The following is a 14534-nucleotide window of genomic DNA, read 5'->3' on the forward strand; positions in this document are numbered from 1 at the left end:
GTATTAGTCAAGGGACTGCTGTCTTTTGATTTCAACAGAGTGTTTAGTTTAACAAAATGCTCTCCTTATGAAGAAGATGGAAAATACAGAGTGGGTATTTGGTGGGTTTGTAGCTTGTTGAATAAGTATACTTAAAAATGGTAGATTTAGTGGATTTGTATCAGCTGGGAGGGAAGCTTTTCCTCCTGTGCTGTTGGACTCTGTACTTGACTTCTGTTAGTTAGAGCTTTCATCTTTGACTGAAACGGTTTTCTGTTGACAAATTTACTTGTGAAGTAAAATTAGAAAGGTAAGGTAATGTAGTAGTTGACAGAATCAAGGTTTTAAAGTATGCATGTTCAAAGAACTGAAATTGTTGGGAGGAGGGTAGAAATTTTATCTTTTAATGTTTCAAGCACAATATACGTAAGTATATAAACAGATATACAGTGTAAGTACATAGACATATACAGTATATCTGTGGTATTAAAGTTTCATGGAGAATTATTAAGAAAAATGTCTAAAAAGTCTCTTTTGGGAATGATAGTGAAAAAAGGTTGAGAAACAACACTGCTTTAAAAAGCACTTGAGGTTTGGAATGGTGAGCAAAATCTTACAGTGATGGATGGGTAGATGAAAGAGCTTGCAGTTTTTAGAGAATCATTGTTTATAGCTTTGATAACATCTATGCCAAATTAATACAATGCAGTCTCTTTTTTTACTTTTGGTATTGGGGAGAAAGGCAGATACCAAAAAAAAAAAAAAAATCTTACAGTGAGGTAGAGATACGAGAAAATTTCTACATTTAGGATCAGAAACCAAAGACCTCTCTAGAGGATGGGAATATTTCTTGATTTGTATGTTTATGTGAAGGGAGAAAAATCAGAATTAAGTTTCTTTGTTAATTTTATTTGACCCTAAACTCAGTATAAGTTGAGTCCACAGGGTAGATATGATAAGAGAATAGTTAATGCCAGCCTTATGCTTCATTTGTAAAAAAAAACAGATGTTATGAATTCATAGTGTTCTGTTGTACTCCAGACTGGCCAGAACCTAATCTGGAAATGGGAAGAACTTGAGCATCCAGAGGGTGACCAGGAAGATGAGAGGTCTCGAAACCAGGTTCAGAAATGTACAACCAGGAACAGCAACTGGCTTATTGCTTAAATATACCATGATGACTGCAAGAACACATGGCATGAATCCACAAACATAATTAAGTTGGGCAAGGCTGTATCATTAATAGATTAATTAAATCAGTGTTTATTGAGTGCCTGTTCTCTGCCAGACATTGTTTCAGGCATTGGGGACCCAGCACCCAGCAAAATGGAGAAAATACCTGCACTTGTGGAATTTGTAGTTTAATGAGTGGAGAGAGACAGTAAACAAGATATGCTTGTAAAATAGATGTAGTATGTAAGATAGTGTGTTAGATATTGACAAGTGCTAAAGTAGAAAAGTAAGAGAGGAAGAAGGATATGAAATATTGGGGAGTGGTAGAAATTTTAGATAGAGAAGTCAGGCTAGAGGAGGCCTTATTGGGAAGGTGATTAAAAAGAAAAACTTTAGGGCTTCCCTGGTGGCGCAGTGGTTGAGAGTCCGCCTGCCGATGCAGGGGACGTGGGTTCGTGCCCCGGTCTGGGAAGATCTCACATGCCGCGGAGCGGCTGGACCCGTGAGCCATGGCCGCTGAGCCTGCGCGTCCGGAGCCTGTGCTCTGCAACGGGAGAGGCCACAACAGTGAGAGGCCCACATACAGCAAAAAAAAAAAAAAAAAAAAAAAAAAAAAAAAAAAGAAAGAAAAACTTTATATATCATAGTATAACAAGCATACAGAAAAGGGCAGAAAGCACAAGTATATGGTGAGATGAATTTTTATAAAGTGAGTACACTGGTGTAGTCAGTGCTCAGATTAAGAGCAGACTATTATATTACTGGTCCCTCAGAAGGCCTGGTTACCCCTTCCCAGTCAAAGCACTACCCACTGACTACTAACACCATGGGTTAGGTTTTTTTTGGCCAGTTTCTGAGCTTGATTTTACTGTGATCATGCATAATCTGTTCTTTTGTTTCTGGCTTCTTTCACTCAACATTGTGTTTGTGAGACAATCCATGGTCTTACAAGTATTTGCAGTTCATTCATTTTGGTTGCTGTAGAGCATTCCGTTGTATGATGATACCACAGTTGTTTCCTGTCTTTGGCTAGTGAATCGTGCTGCCATGAATATTGCCGTATATGTCTTTTGTCAAGACATGTATGGGGGATATAATTAGGAGTAGAATTGTTGGGTCATGGGGTATGTGTATATTCACTTTAGTAGATACTGAGGAACAGTTTTTCCAAAGTTTATATGTCCATCAGCAGCATAGGAGAGCTCCACATTCTTGACAGCACGTGGTATTTCCTGCCATTTAACTTGAGCTGTTCTGGTGGGTGTGTAGAAGTATTCTGTTGGGGCTTTAATTTGCATTTCCCTGAAGACTAATGCAGTTGAGGACTTTTTCATGAGTTTATTGGCCATTTTGATATCCCTCTTGGGGGTGATGGATACAATCAGTGTCTTCCTCTGGTGAGAAGTGGTTGAATAGGGACACATTTTAAGAGTAAGGCTGACAGGTTTTGCTCATGGTCTAGAAGTGGGGTGTGAGAGAGGAGTCGAGAATGCCATTAGGTTTTATTTATTTTTACATTTTGCCTGAGCAGCTGGAAGGAGGGGAGTTGGGATGTTGGAGATGTGAGAGGCAAAGAAGATCTGGAGCAGTGGTACCTAGACTTTGGCATTTTACACATGTAATTATGATCTTTTTTTTTTTTTTTTTTTTTTAGCGTTTTGTAAAGAAAGGCCATTTGTATACCAGAAGAATAAGAAGGACATAATTTCAGAATATAGGGCAACCCTTTAAATGAGATAAATTTAGCTTTATGTAAGACTCATGAGCAAGTTTTTTTCCTTATTTCTCTGAGGGCCTACAGATGCAGGTATTGTTTTGCAGACCAGCTTTGGGAATCACTGATCTGTGGTATTATGTACGCATCCCTTGATTTTGACACTGTTAATAAATGAGCATCATATCTTTCCTTAAACTTGCAGTAAGATTGACTGAAGTTAGAGTCTAAATATGAGAAACCATAAAAAACATCATAGTAGGCCATGTGTCATTTCTAGCCCAGAAAGACTTCATTTCTTAAAAAAAAAAAAAAAGAGAACACCAGATGCATCCAAAGGACACATATGGCACATGTGTAATCATAGTAAAGCTCGGTACTCATCTTAGTAACTTCTTTGCCGATAGGCTCTATGAATTGATTGTTTCAAAGATTTTGTTTTGAAGTAGCCAAGCTCCAAGTTTCCTAGGTTTTTTTTTTTTTTTTTTTTAAAGCAAATTGATTTGCCTGTCCTTAGGGAATCGTAGAGTTATGTTTTAACTTTTCTGTATTCCCATTCTTCCCACCACCGGTGTTAAAGCTAAGTGCGCTGTAAAGTATTTGATGAAGGCAGTTCGGGGCAGCGGGAGGGGAAGTGGTCCTGCAGTAACAGAGGTGAAGCTAGCCTCTGTGCCTGTGCCCCAGAGCTAGGTTGGCAGGAACTTTAGTAGGCTGTCTCGCATCTCGCGCTTTCCTTTGAATTGAATACCCACTTTCTATTTGGCAGAGCATTGAGACGCCTTGTGAATAGTATCAGTGTCATTAATTGGCTTCAGAAGTGTGTAAGTGATCTTTTATATGAAAGTTTTGCCTTTGAGTATTACCTGAGAAAGATTTTGTGCCGTCCGATACGCAGAGTAATTTGATTATTCAAAGGTATCGAATGTCCTTTGTGAGATCCTGCGGCCATCTTAAAGAACAGTATTAGTAACAACTGATTACATTTTCCTGCTTTGCTAATTGATTTTATGGGACATAATGTCTTTCTACGAAGAAGAGAATTTTAACATGCATAATCACTTCTCACCCTTTCCAGTGTGCTTTTGGCATTAGGTAATGGTGTCATATTTTAGTTAGCTGATGTGTCTGTGGTTTTAACCTGGTTATCTTGCCCTGAGGGATGGGAGAACATAAGTGAAAAGTTCATTGCCGCCTTGTGAATTAAGTTGTGCCTTGGCACAGGGTGCGGATTGCTTTGGCATTCAAACACAGCATTAGATCACCTTGTCTGCAGTTTGGAAATGTTCTCAAAGTGCTACCTAACCCTGCAGGATTCTCCATAAACTTGAGCTGCTATAGGAAGTGATGTTTATTGTATCTCATTCTCTACCTTGCCAAGTTACTGTCATCAGACTCTTTATTGATAGACAATTAGTTAGGCAAAAATCATTTTCTTCTGTTTGTGTGGCAGAGGTGATGACATTTAGGAGAAAATACATATAAGAAAAGGTTGGAGGTGTTGATTGTGGATTTGAGCCCTGGCTCAAAACAAAGAACTTTTGACTTATAGTGGAATGTTCTGTGGATTACTCGTGTCTTTCAGGCTCAGCTCTGGTATGAGGAAATAACGAAAGGAATATGTGCCACATGAATTGGTCAGGGTTTTTAGTTACAGATACTAAGATCTATTCTAGTTAGTGTAAGCAGAAAGGGATTGATTAAGGCTGCTAGGTAACTCAGAAAATCATCAGGAGAGCTGAAGAAGGAGACTGGTAGTGGTTGGCTGTCAGTACTGCACTGTGGAACCTGCTGTCCCAGGAGCTGCAGCCCCTGCTTGGGTCAGGTTGCTTCAGAGGGGAAGCCAGAGCCAGGATCACTCTGCTTTTGTTTGTGAGCAAAGTGGATGCTGCACATTCTGCCAACCACCTTGCTTCTTTCCCCATATAACTCTGAGACTCCATTCTTAAGGAGACCCGTGTGGTGTGTCTGGTTGGTGGTACTATTACTGACTTGAGTCCTTGGACTCTTTAATCAGTAAAAGTTGAAAAGAGGAGAGATGAGAAGTTCAGGCACGGCTTTATTGGGACCCCTGTTGTGAGGGAGCAGAAACAAGTAACAGGTTCCCTTGGTCACTCTCCAAGGAGGGCAGGCTGGTTCCTTAAATGGGGTGAGGGTGGGGGGATGAGGGCAGGGGTGGAGCCGTGGGTCGGGCCAGAGGTGATCTGCCCACCCCTTTGGTGGTGCTGTGTGCAGGGATCACGTGCAGTGCCCTGCTTTTGCTCGGAACACCTCAGAAATGGCAGTTGGTTGGTAGCCACTTTGTATCTTATTGTTCATGATTTCCCCAACTGCAGTGTGTGTAGTTATTTTTAGTCCCCTAGTCCCCTATAGTTTCTTTGTATTTTGTTGCTGGAGGAGACATTTGTCCAGGTGTAAGTATATCCCAGAGGAAGGCAGGAAACAGTGCTCCCAGCCTAGGTTTGTTTATTTGCTTTTTAAAATTCTGCAGTGAGAAGGTGGGCTTCACACAGCAGGGAACTCTTAATTAAACTGTGGTGAGAATGGACCAAGGATTTTCAGCCCTCCTGAATAAACAGCTGCTTGTTACAGCACCTATTTTTTAAATACATTTATTTATTTATTTTATTTATGGCTGTGTTGGGTCTTCTTTGCTGCGTGCAGGCTTTCTCTAGTTGTGGAGAGCGGGATCTACTCTTTGTTGTGGTATGTGGCTTCTTATTGCGGTGGCTTCTCTTGTTGCAGAGCATGGGCTCTAGGCACGCAGGCTTCAGTAGTTGTGGCACATGGGCTCAGTAGTTGTGGCTCGCGGGCTCTAGAGTGCAGGCTCAGTAGTTGTGGCTCATGGGCTTAGTTGCTCTGCAGCATGTGGGATCTTCCTGGACCACGGCTTGAACCTGTGTCTCCTGCATTGGCAGGCGGATTCTTAACCACTGCGCCACCAGGGAAGCCCTACAGCGCCTATTTGAAATAATGTCATAGCAGCTACACTAATGGATTACAGGTAAATTTTAAGGAAGCCTATTATTTAAAAACATACTTTAAAAAATTGGGGGTAGTGGTGCATAAAGAATATTTAAAACTCTGGCAGTTTCATGCTTGTGTTACTTTAGAATTTCTATGTTAGTCTGGTCTAATAAGAGGATGTAGATAATGATGTTGAGATGAGAATATCATCTTTTTGCACATTCTTTTGCCCTTGGTGAGCTAGTCAAGGCCCATTCTTGTGGATCTTTTGATTAGAGAGGGAGAGTGGTGATTTTATGCATGGGCCGACATGAATTGATACTGTTACTAGAGGAACAAATTAAAGTGTATGGATCTGTGATGGTGGGTTAGCAGAATCACAGAGGGTATATATAGGGTTTCATATAACCCTGTGTCAAAAAGTATTATACTTTTTGATATAGCATTATTTACCAAAAGTTTTTTTCTGAAGTGGACTTATCCCTAGAAGGGACTTAGAAATCATTTGGTTCAAACCCTAGTTTTATAGTTGAGAAAATCGTGTGATGTGATTTGCTCAAGGTTACAGGGCTGGTTGGTGGTGAGGCCTCCTGATTTCACAGTCCAGTCTTTTCCCATTAAACCCTGTAGAAGAGCAGAGGTTTCACCACAGTGGGAAAAGCTCAGTGCCTCTTGAGTTCCCATCCTGAGATTTAAGTCCTGACTTGTAGTTGGGCCATCTCAGTGGGGTTGTTGGTTGGATAACACTGGTGCTTTTTTTATGTGTCAAATGAATACTTGGAAGTTTCTTCTTGAGGTTTGAGGAGTATGAATCATAGAAGTAAGAATCTTGTTAGAACAACCCTTGTGGGTGTGGAGGGGAATGCACAATGAGCATGCCTAATTGAAGATGTAAGTTTCACTTGGTAGAAAAAGCTGCAAAAATGAAGGGGGTTTACACACAGCTCTCTTTTATTTACTCTTCTGGGCTGTTCATATGTTTGCTCATACACAGAACTTTTTCTCTTTAAGGCATGTGTTATTACATGCATAATCAGTACGAGGTAAAAATTACTAGGAAAGTTAAATCTGGTTCACTTCTCACCTCCTTCAAGACTTGGCTAGGAGCTGTCTTTGTAGTGAGTCTTACCCCGACCCATTCTATTTAAGAGTGCAACCCATCCTCCCTCCATTCATTCCTGAATCCCCTTATTCTTCCATCCTGGCCTTTTTCTTTTTAATAGCACAGATCCCCTCTAATATTATATGTGTATATCCCATGTAATTTGTCTATATATTATGTTTATTGCCTATTATATATCTTCTCCATTAGACTACAGGCTCCACAAAAGCAGACTTTTGTCAGTTTGTTTGTACATCCCCAGCAAGAAGAATAAATAGTGCCTGGTCCATAGTATGTATTCAATATATATATGTTGAATGAATGAACTTGGCAAAAGCAGCTACTCTTTAGGATTCCTACTAGTAAAATGACAGATTCTCAATCCCAGTGATTATTTTATTTGTGAACTCATTGGGGATGGCAACATCTTCAGTTGGTATATAAAGAAAATAAATTGTTTTAAGGGTGTGAGTTGTGTTACGTACAGTGTTCTGGAACTTCCTTGCTTATTTGGCAATAAACAAGGAGTTTGGAGTCAGATGAAAAAAATCATTACATTTTCAGCTTGAATCAGTGGAACAAATTCTTCAGGTATTAGAATCTAGATAACTAAATGATAAAAATGCACAGAGAGCTTCTCAAATATAGACTTGGACAGTAGCTGGTTTGAAATGTATTGACTTAAAAGGTTTTCATTTTCAACATTGAGGCCAAAAAAAGAAAGGGCAGGTTTCAGAGACTTGGGGTACTGAGGCAATAGGGGAGGGAAGAGGAGGGAATTAGAAGTCTCTGCAGAGTGGAAGATGCTTCGGTAGAGTCTTCCAGATGTGAAAGTACGTTTCTGAACCTTTTCGGAAAAGCTAAACCATGAGACAAGGAGATACATTTCGTGCAGATAAAGTCTAGACTGTTCTGAAATTGTCACTTTGCTATGCTGGTGGCAGCCTCCTAGGAAGTTCTAGGACGTAATGTAGTTTATAAATGCTCATTTTTATTATTTAAAGAGATATTTGACTTTAGAAATTCAAGGGAAATAAAGATGATGCTTAATGTATTAGGAAGATGTTAAGAGACCTAGAAAATACCTTAGAAATCAAGTATTCTGACTTTTTATATAAGCTTAAGCCCAAAGCTTAAATGATTTGCCCAATATCACACAACTAATGAATGGCAGAGTTGGTACTAATTTTTGTCACAAATTTTCATTGAAGTATCCTTAATAGGAGAGGAGTGTATAAACCTGTCTTTGGAGGTAACCCATGGAGCAATTATGAATTTGTTTAGAGATTTATATTTTATCTTAAAAATTTCAAAAATTTATACAGATACTTTATCTTATTCAAATTATTTATGTCCTCTTTTTATGTGTGTAGGCTTTTTTTTTTTTTTTTTGCAAAAAGTGTGCTTATTTGAGGAATCGTCATTTGGAATTTGAGGAAATGAACAGAATGAAAGAACACCTTAGGTTATTATTACCTTAGAAGTGTTAAAAAAAATCAGAGTTTTAAAGAAAACTACAACAGGGAAATAGCTCTACTTGATCTGTTCTGAAGGTAAATATATTGGGGAAACTAATTATAGTGCAGTGAAAATATTTAGAAAATATTTTAAACCTCAACTTGAGAAGATAGCATTGCTATTTTTGTCATTTCAACATTCTGTGTAAATGAAGTAAGATATGATTTGTATCTTTTTGCTAAAGATACTGGTTTGGAAGGGATCAGTTTTTAAAGAGAGAGATGGTTTGTATATATAATTTGTACAGATTTTTTCCTGACCATAAAATTAGACTATACTTATATGGAGAAAGACAATCAACCCCACCCTATCCTTCCCCAGCAGGGAATACTCTGAAGGTTTTTACTTCTTGATCTTTCATGTTAATTGTTTCTTTTGTAACACATGGTTAAATGAGATATTTATTACGCGGTCGGGGGAGTCATAACTTGATGTTAATATGCTCCAAAATATTGTTTCCACAACTAATTAGAGAGTAGGATGTAAAAGGAAGAGCACTAGACTGGTGGTCAGGAGATTGTGATTTAATCTTATTGGTGAAGTGAGAGTTTCACAGTGATAATGGAGTATTGAGGTCTCTTCCAGCTCTAAGAACTTATGAATCTTTATTTGCTCGTAATGTGCTTAGTGCCTCCAAACACACATTTTCTAAAATTTAAATGTACAAAGAGTGTTCATATTTCAAGTTGTTCATTGTCTCCACACAGAAGTTTCCTCAAGATGAATACTTTGGGAACCAGTGCCCATTGGTTTAGTCTGGTCAGTGGGTTTTCCTATGTGACTCTAGAGGCATTATTATGCAAGAACTTGCTGAATGGTCACTGGTGGCTCATAGCAAGCTCTTCTCTGCTAAGCAGGGTGGATTCTGTGAGCTTCTTGGCAATTTTCAGACCACCTCCTAAGACATGAGGAACTTTCAAATTGGGCCTGCAATCTTAAGGAACTGGAACTTGGAGTCTATCTGAATTTTTATTGTCTGGTGTTTGCAGATTTTCCTTTGATTGCAGGTGTCAAGGTCGGGAGGCCCTTGTGCTTGTCTTGCCATGCTAGTATCACCTTGAAGTTGTGCTGTTGTGTGTGGTTTCAGTTGTCTGTGTCACACTAGCTAGTTTACTAGTGCTGGGTGGAGAGGGTATTTCTATACCCTACAGAATTACTGGATTCATATCCCAGTCTGGCAGAGTTATATGTTTAGAAGTTCAAGAATGGTATCTGTTGGCAGGCATGACTTGGCAGATAGTGAGTGGCAAAGAAATGCAGCTATGGTGAAGATAACCAGGCCAGAGCCCCAGCTCCTCAAATAGCTACTATAGCGTAGTATCCAAGAGAGTCATTTTTCAGAAATCATAGCTCTGAAGTGAGAGATAGCTTTACGGCCCCTGAATTAGTTTGTGATTTAGCTCTCATTTTTCACATCTTCTGGATTTGAAGTTTTGAAGAACTTGGCAGTGTGCTCACATACGGTCTAGACAGAATAAGCCCAAGGTACCCCGTTAAAGACTGAGTTGAGGCTGAAGAAAGCCTTTATGCCTCTTTCATTTCACTAAGGTATGACAGTATTAGAGCAGATGGGAGGCTAGCGTTTGAGCTTAAGTTGTGTGAAAACTTCAGCAGCCAATTGGCTGACTCTTAATGGTAAGACAGGAAGAACCACCCACGTTTTCCATTTTGGATTTGAGTCACAGAGAACAGGGTTCCTGCAGAAACCATTTGGCTTTAACAAGTGTACGGAAATTTCGTCTTTGATTAAATTGAGGTTTTTGTCTTCATTATACATGTGGTTCACATTAATTATTTCCCCTTTTCAATCCATAGGTTCAGTTTCAACTTTGAATCTCCTGTAGGACTGACTGTAAACTAATTTCCCAAGATTTTTGTATAAGAGATAGATGAGAAGGACTGTACTTTCAGGTAAGGATTGAGTTTTACTTTCTCTTAGTAATACACGGCTCCCTTGGCCAAGTTTGGGGTTCCCCTACCCCCTTTCACATGAATAGAAGTATACGTGAATTTTTTAAAAGGTGGGAAATTGAATTCTCCAGACAAGTTTCCACCTGTTTGGGATGACCTAAGAGGTGTCAAAGGGCTGGCTACTTAAAGCAGTTAGAGAAGCAATATGTGATGACGATTAGAAACACATGCACATGTTCATTCAAAATGGCTTATAAAACTAAGGTTTTTTTTAGGGGAAGGAAATCATCTTTCTGATACCTACTACTTCCTGCCTATGATGGATTGATCATTCTGTCATCTGTTTGTCTGTCTGTTTTCTATTTTAAAGCTTAAAGACATGGATGGTTTTAAGATTAATTTTTCTATCTCTGTGGCATCCCGAAGTACTATAAGAGTTCTGGGCATGAGAAGATTATAGAAAAAAGATCTGTACTCAAAATAATTTGGATAGGGCTAGTATTTAGAAATGAGTTTTCTCTAGGAAGAAGGGGAACTGTGCAGACCAAAACCAAACCCAAAAGCAAAACCAAACACACAACACCGCCCCCCCCAACCCAAATTCGAAAAAAACACATGGCGTAGGAAAAATTGTGCTGAGTTGGGATTGCCATAGTGTTTCTGGTTACAAATGAAAGTACATTTCCGAGAAGTAATAAATTGGATTTTTAATCAGTTGCCTAATTTTCCTAATTGATTTTGAGATATTGAACCACTTCTAAGTTAATTTTTGTACCTCTTTAGCATGGTTACTTCTCAAGTTTAAAATATGTAAAACTCAGCTTTAAGTTGTTGGCATCGTTTGAAGAGGGACAATGGCAATTGAGTGAATAATGCAGAAATCACTTAGTAATGCATTGTAGGATGGCTCTTGGTGCAGATTTAGTTTCCTAACTATATTACTAGTTAAAGGAATTATTTAGCAAAACATTAACACACCAACAAAGAGGCAGCTCAGTAGAGAGAAGTTGGCTTGGGATTTATAACTAGCTACAGATGATGTGTGGACATAATTTCTTTCCAGTACATCTGGTATCAGCCTTACGCAGACCTTTGTAGTAGCTTCTTAACTAATTTCTCTGCACCACTCTTTGTAAAGTTGGATCCCATTACTTTCTGCTTGAACACGTTAGGGCCTCCCTATTACCTATGGCAGTGGTTCTCAAACTTTTGGTCTCAGACACCTTTTATGCTGTTAAACATTATTAAAGCCCCAAGGGAACTTTTGTTTTTGTTGATTATATCTATCACTATTTATTCGAAATTAAAATGGAGAAAAGTTTAAAATGCAAGAATATACAAGCTTACGTTCCCTTCGTGCAGAGTGATGACATCATCAAGTCATACAGCTTCTGGAAAACACTTATAAGAGCATGAGAGTGAAAAAGGCAAACAGCAGCATGGTATTATTTTTAAAAGTTCAATTTATTGAGGTATAACTTATATACAGTGTAGTCCACCCTTTTTAATGTATAGTTCTCTGGGTTTTGACAAACGTGCATGGCTGTGTAATCACAATGAAGATAAAGAACATTTCCATCACCCCAAAATGTTCCCCTACCCCTAGCCTCAGCACCCTCTGACCTGTTTTCTAGCTCTGTGGTTTTGCTTTTGCTCAGATGTCATGTAAATGGAATTGTACAGTCTGTAACCTTTTGAATCTGGCTTCTTTCATTTAACACAGTGCATTTGAGATTCATCCATGCTGTTGTGTGTATCACTAATTTGTTCCTTTTAATGACTATCTTACTCCAATGTATGAATATTTATATTCATACGTAGAGAAACAGATGAATATGTTTGTCTATTTAACAGTTGGAAGACATTTGAATTGTTTCTAATTTTTTGGTGGTGATGTGTCTTAGTATTATTATTAAAATAGTTTTACCCTCACAGATTCCCTGAAAGGGTCTCAAGGATTCCCAGGGTCCTGAGAGCTCTCTCTGAGGACCTCTGGCCATCCTGAATCACTTGCCTGGGTGTGATGTGCCCCCTGTCTAGAATGCCAAGATCTAGCTCAAGGGTCTCCTCTGCACTGTCCTTTCTAAGCCCTCTTCCCACCATTACCCCTACACACCTTCATACCCCAAGGCTGGGCTGGTCACCACCACCTGCTTGGCTGTAATTTGAGGACATGGCAGCTTCCCAGCTTCCTGAAGATGATGCCTTTCCTCTCCATCCCATCACATGCCTGGTACACAAGATGTGCTACCTGTTGGAAGGAATAAATAGCAATCCGTTACAGGTGTGAAGGCATTTTATTGTTTACATGAGGCTTTCCCATATATGATAACTTTCATCCCTCATTTCAACTCTGGGAAGTACGTAGCATGTGAATTTTTAATTCACTAGTTTTATTTTATTTATTTTTATTATTTATTTAATTTATTTATTTTTGGCTGTGTTGTGTCTTTGTTGCCTCGCGCGGGCTTTCTCTAGTTGCAGCAGGCGGGGGCTACTCTTCGTTGTGGTGTGTGGGCTTCTCACTGCAGTGGCTTCTCTTGTTGCGGAGCACGGGCTCTAGGCGCGCAGGCTCAGTAGTTGTGGCTCGCAGGCTCTAGAGCACAGGCTCAGCAGTTGTGGCACATGGACTTAGATGCTCCGCGGCATGTGGGATCCTCCTGGAGCAGGGCTTGAAGCCATGTCCTCTGCAATGGCAGGCAGATTCTTTTTTTTTAAAAAAATTTATTTATTTATTTATTTTTGGCTGTGTTGGGTCTTCATTTCTGTGCGAGGGCTTTCTCCAGTTGCGGGGAGCAGGGGCCACTCTTCATCGCGGTGCGTGGTTCTCTCACTGTTGCGGCCTCTCTTGTTGTGGAGCACAAGCTCCAGACGCGCAGGCTCAGTAGTTGTGGCTTACGGGCCTAGTTGCTCTGTGGCATGTGGGATCCTTCCAGACCAGGGCTTGAACCCGTGTCCCCTGCATTGGCAGGCAGATTCTCAACCACTGCGCCACCAGGGAAGCCCTGGCAGGTGGATTCTTAACCACTGTGCCATCAGGGAAGCCCCATAGCATGTGATTTTTAATATCTTTTATTTTTATCAGATAATAACATTTAAGTCTTAAGCTCTGGTCTTAACCAAGCTACACCTTAGAATAACCAGGGGAGCTTTTAATAAAGGTACTAATGCCCCAGACCAATTAAGTCCTATCTCTGGAGGTTAGTCCTGGGTATTAGTATTTTTTAAAAGTATCACTGTTGAATCTTACCTGCGGCCACAAGAATCATGGTCGAAGGTTTGACTTACTGTGAAGTCTTAGTGGTGGTGTAGTCAAGACTGGAACCCAGGATGACTCCCACTCTAATGCCTTTACCTCCACACTGAGTTTTCATGAGAAGGGAAGCACTACAGCGGTTTAGAGAGCCTAGGTATAGATGTCAGCATTTCAATTTACGGAGGGACTGTAGCACAAGAAACTCAACACTGAATTTAAAGTCAGGAGACCATGTTTCCGTTTTGGCTCTGCATTTACTAACTGTGGATTAATAAATACTTGAGTCTGTTCTCACTTGTAAAGGAAGGATACTACCTTAAATTCTAGAAGCTGTTGTGGGGATCAAATTAGATTATGTGTTAAAGGATTTATTGAAAGGATTACAAAATCCTTTTGTAAACTATGAAGTGCTGTCTAAAACTTATTTTTACTTGATTTTAGCCTAGTGTATTTATTGGCTCGCTTTCCTGGGGGTTCATAAATTACACAAGTAATGTATAAATAGAGTCTCACTGAAATAGTCAAATAACAGGATTATGCAGAGTAAAACCAAGAGGTTACTATTAGTCACATACTTTGAATCCTTGGTGTATGCGTTTAAGTGCATAAATATGTATGTATGTAACGTAAGTTATTTTTTCGGTTGTCTTAACATAGAGTCTTTATATGTTTTTTTTCAAAAACTTGACATGTCTTAGATCATTCCATATTAGGATATATAAGTCCCTCTTATTCTTTTTATAGCTGCATATTTTTTCATACATTTTCAAGTTGATGGACATTTAGCCTGTTTTCCACTTTTTTACTTTTATAAAAAATGCTGACTAACATTCTGAGCTCTTATTAAAATATTAGTTTATTCTTATTAAAAGATTTATTCTGTTTTCAAGATACTGGGAGGTGAAGTAGTAAATGAT

At 39.3% G+C, this 14534-nt stretch overlaps 1 protein-coding gene across 7 annotated transcripts in view; it reads left to right on the top strand.

Moving 5' to 3' along the window:
- The window catches only part of LOC308613799 (uncharacterized protein), a 366445-nt gene that overhangs the window by 146833 nt on the left and 205078 nt on the right, over positions 1 to 14534 (top strand). For 5 of the 7 annotated variants that reach the window (XR_014015317.1, XR_014015318.1, XR_014015319.1 and 2 more), the window contains one exon: positions 10266 to 10361. The exons of the other annotated variants lie outside the window; for them this stretch is intronic. The gene's annotated coding sequence lies outside the window, so the exon portion shown is untranslated. The remainder of the gene's footprint in view (positions 1 to 10265; positions 10362 to 14534) is intronic. 7 annotated transcript variants of the gene reach the window in all.

Source organism: Mesoplodon bidens (assembly GCF_964165515.1).
Source record: "Mesoplodon bidens genome assembly, chromosome: 3".
NCBI classification, from domain to species: Eukaryota; Metazoa; Chordata; class Mammalia; order Artiodactyla; family Ziphiidae; genus Mesoplodon; species Mesoplodon bidens.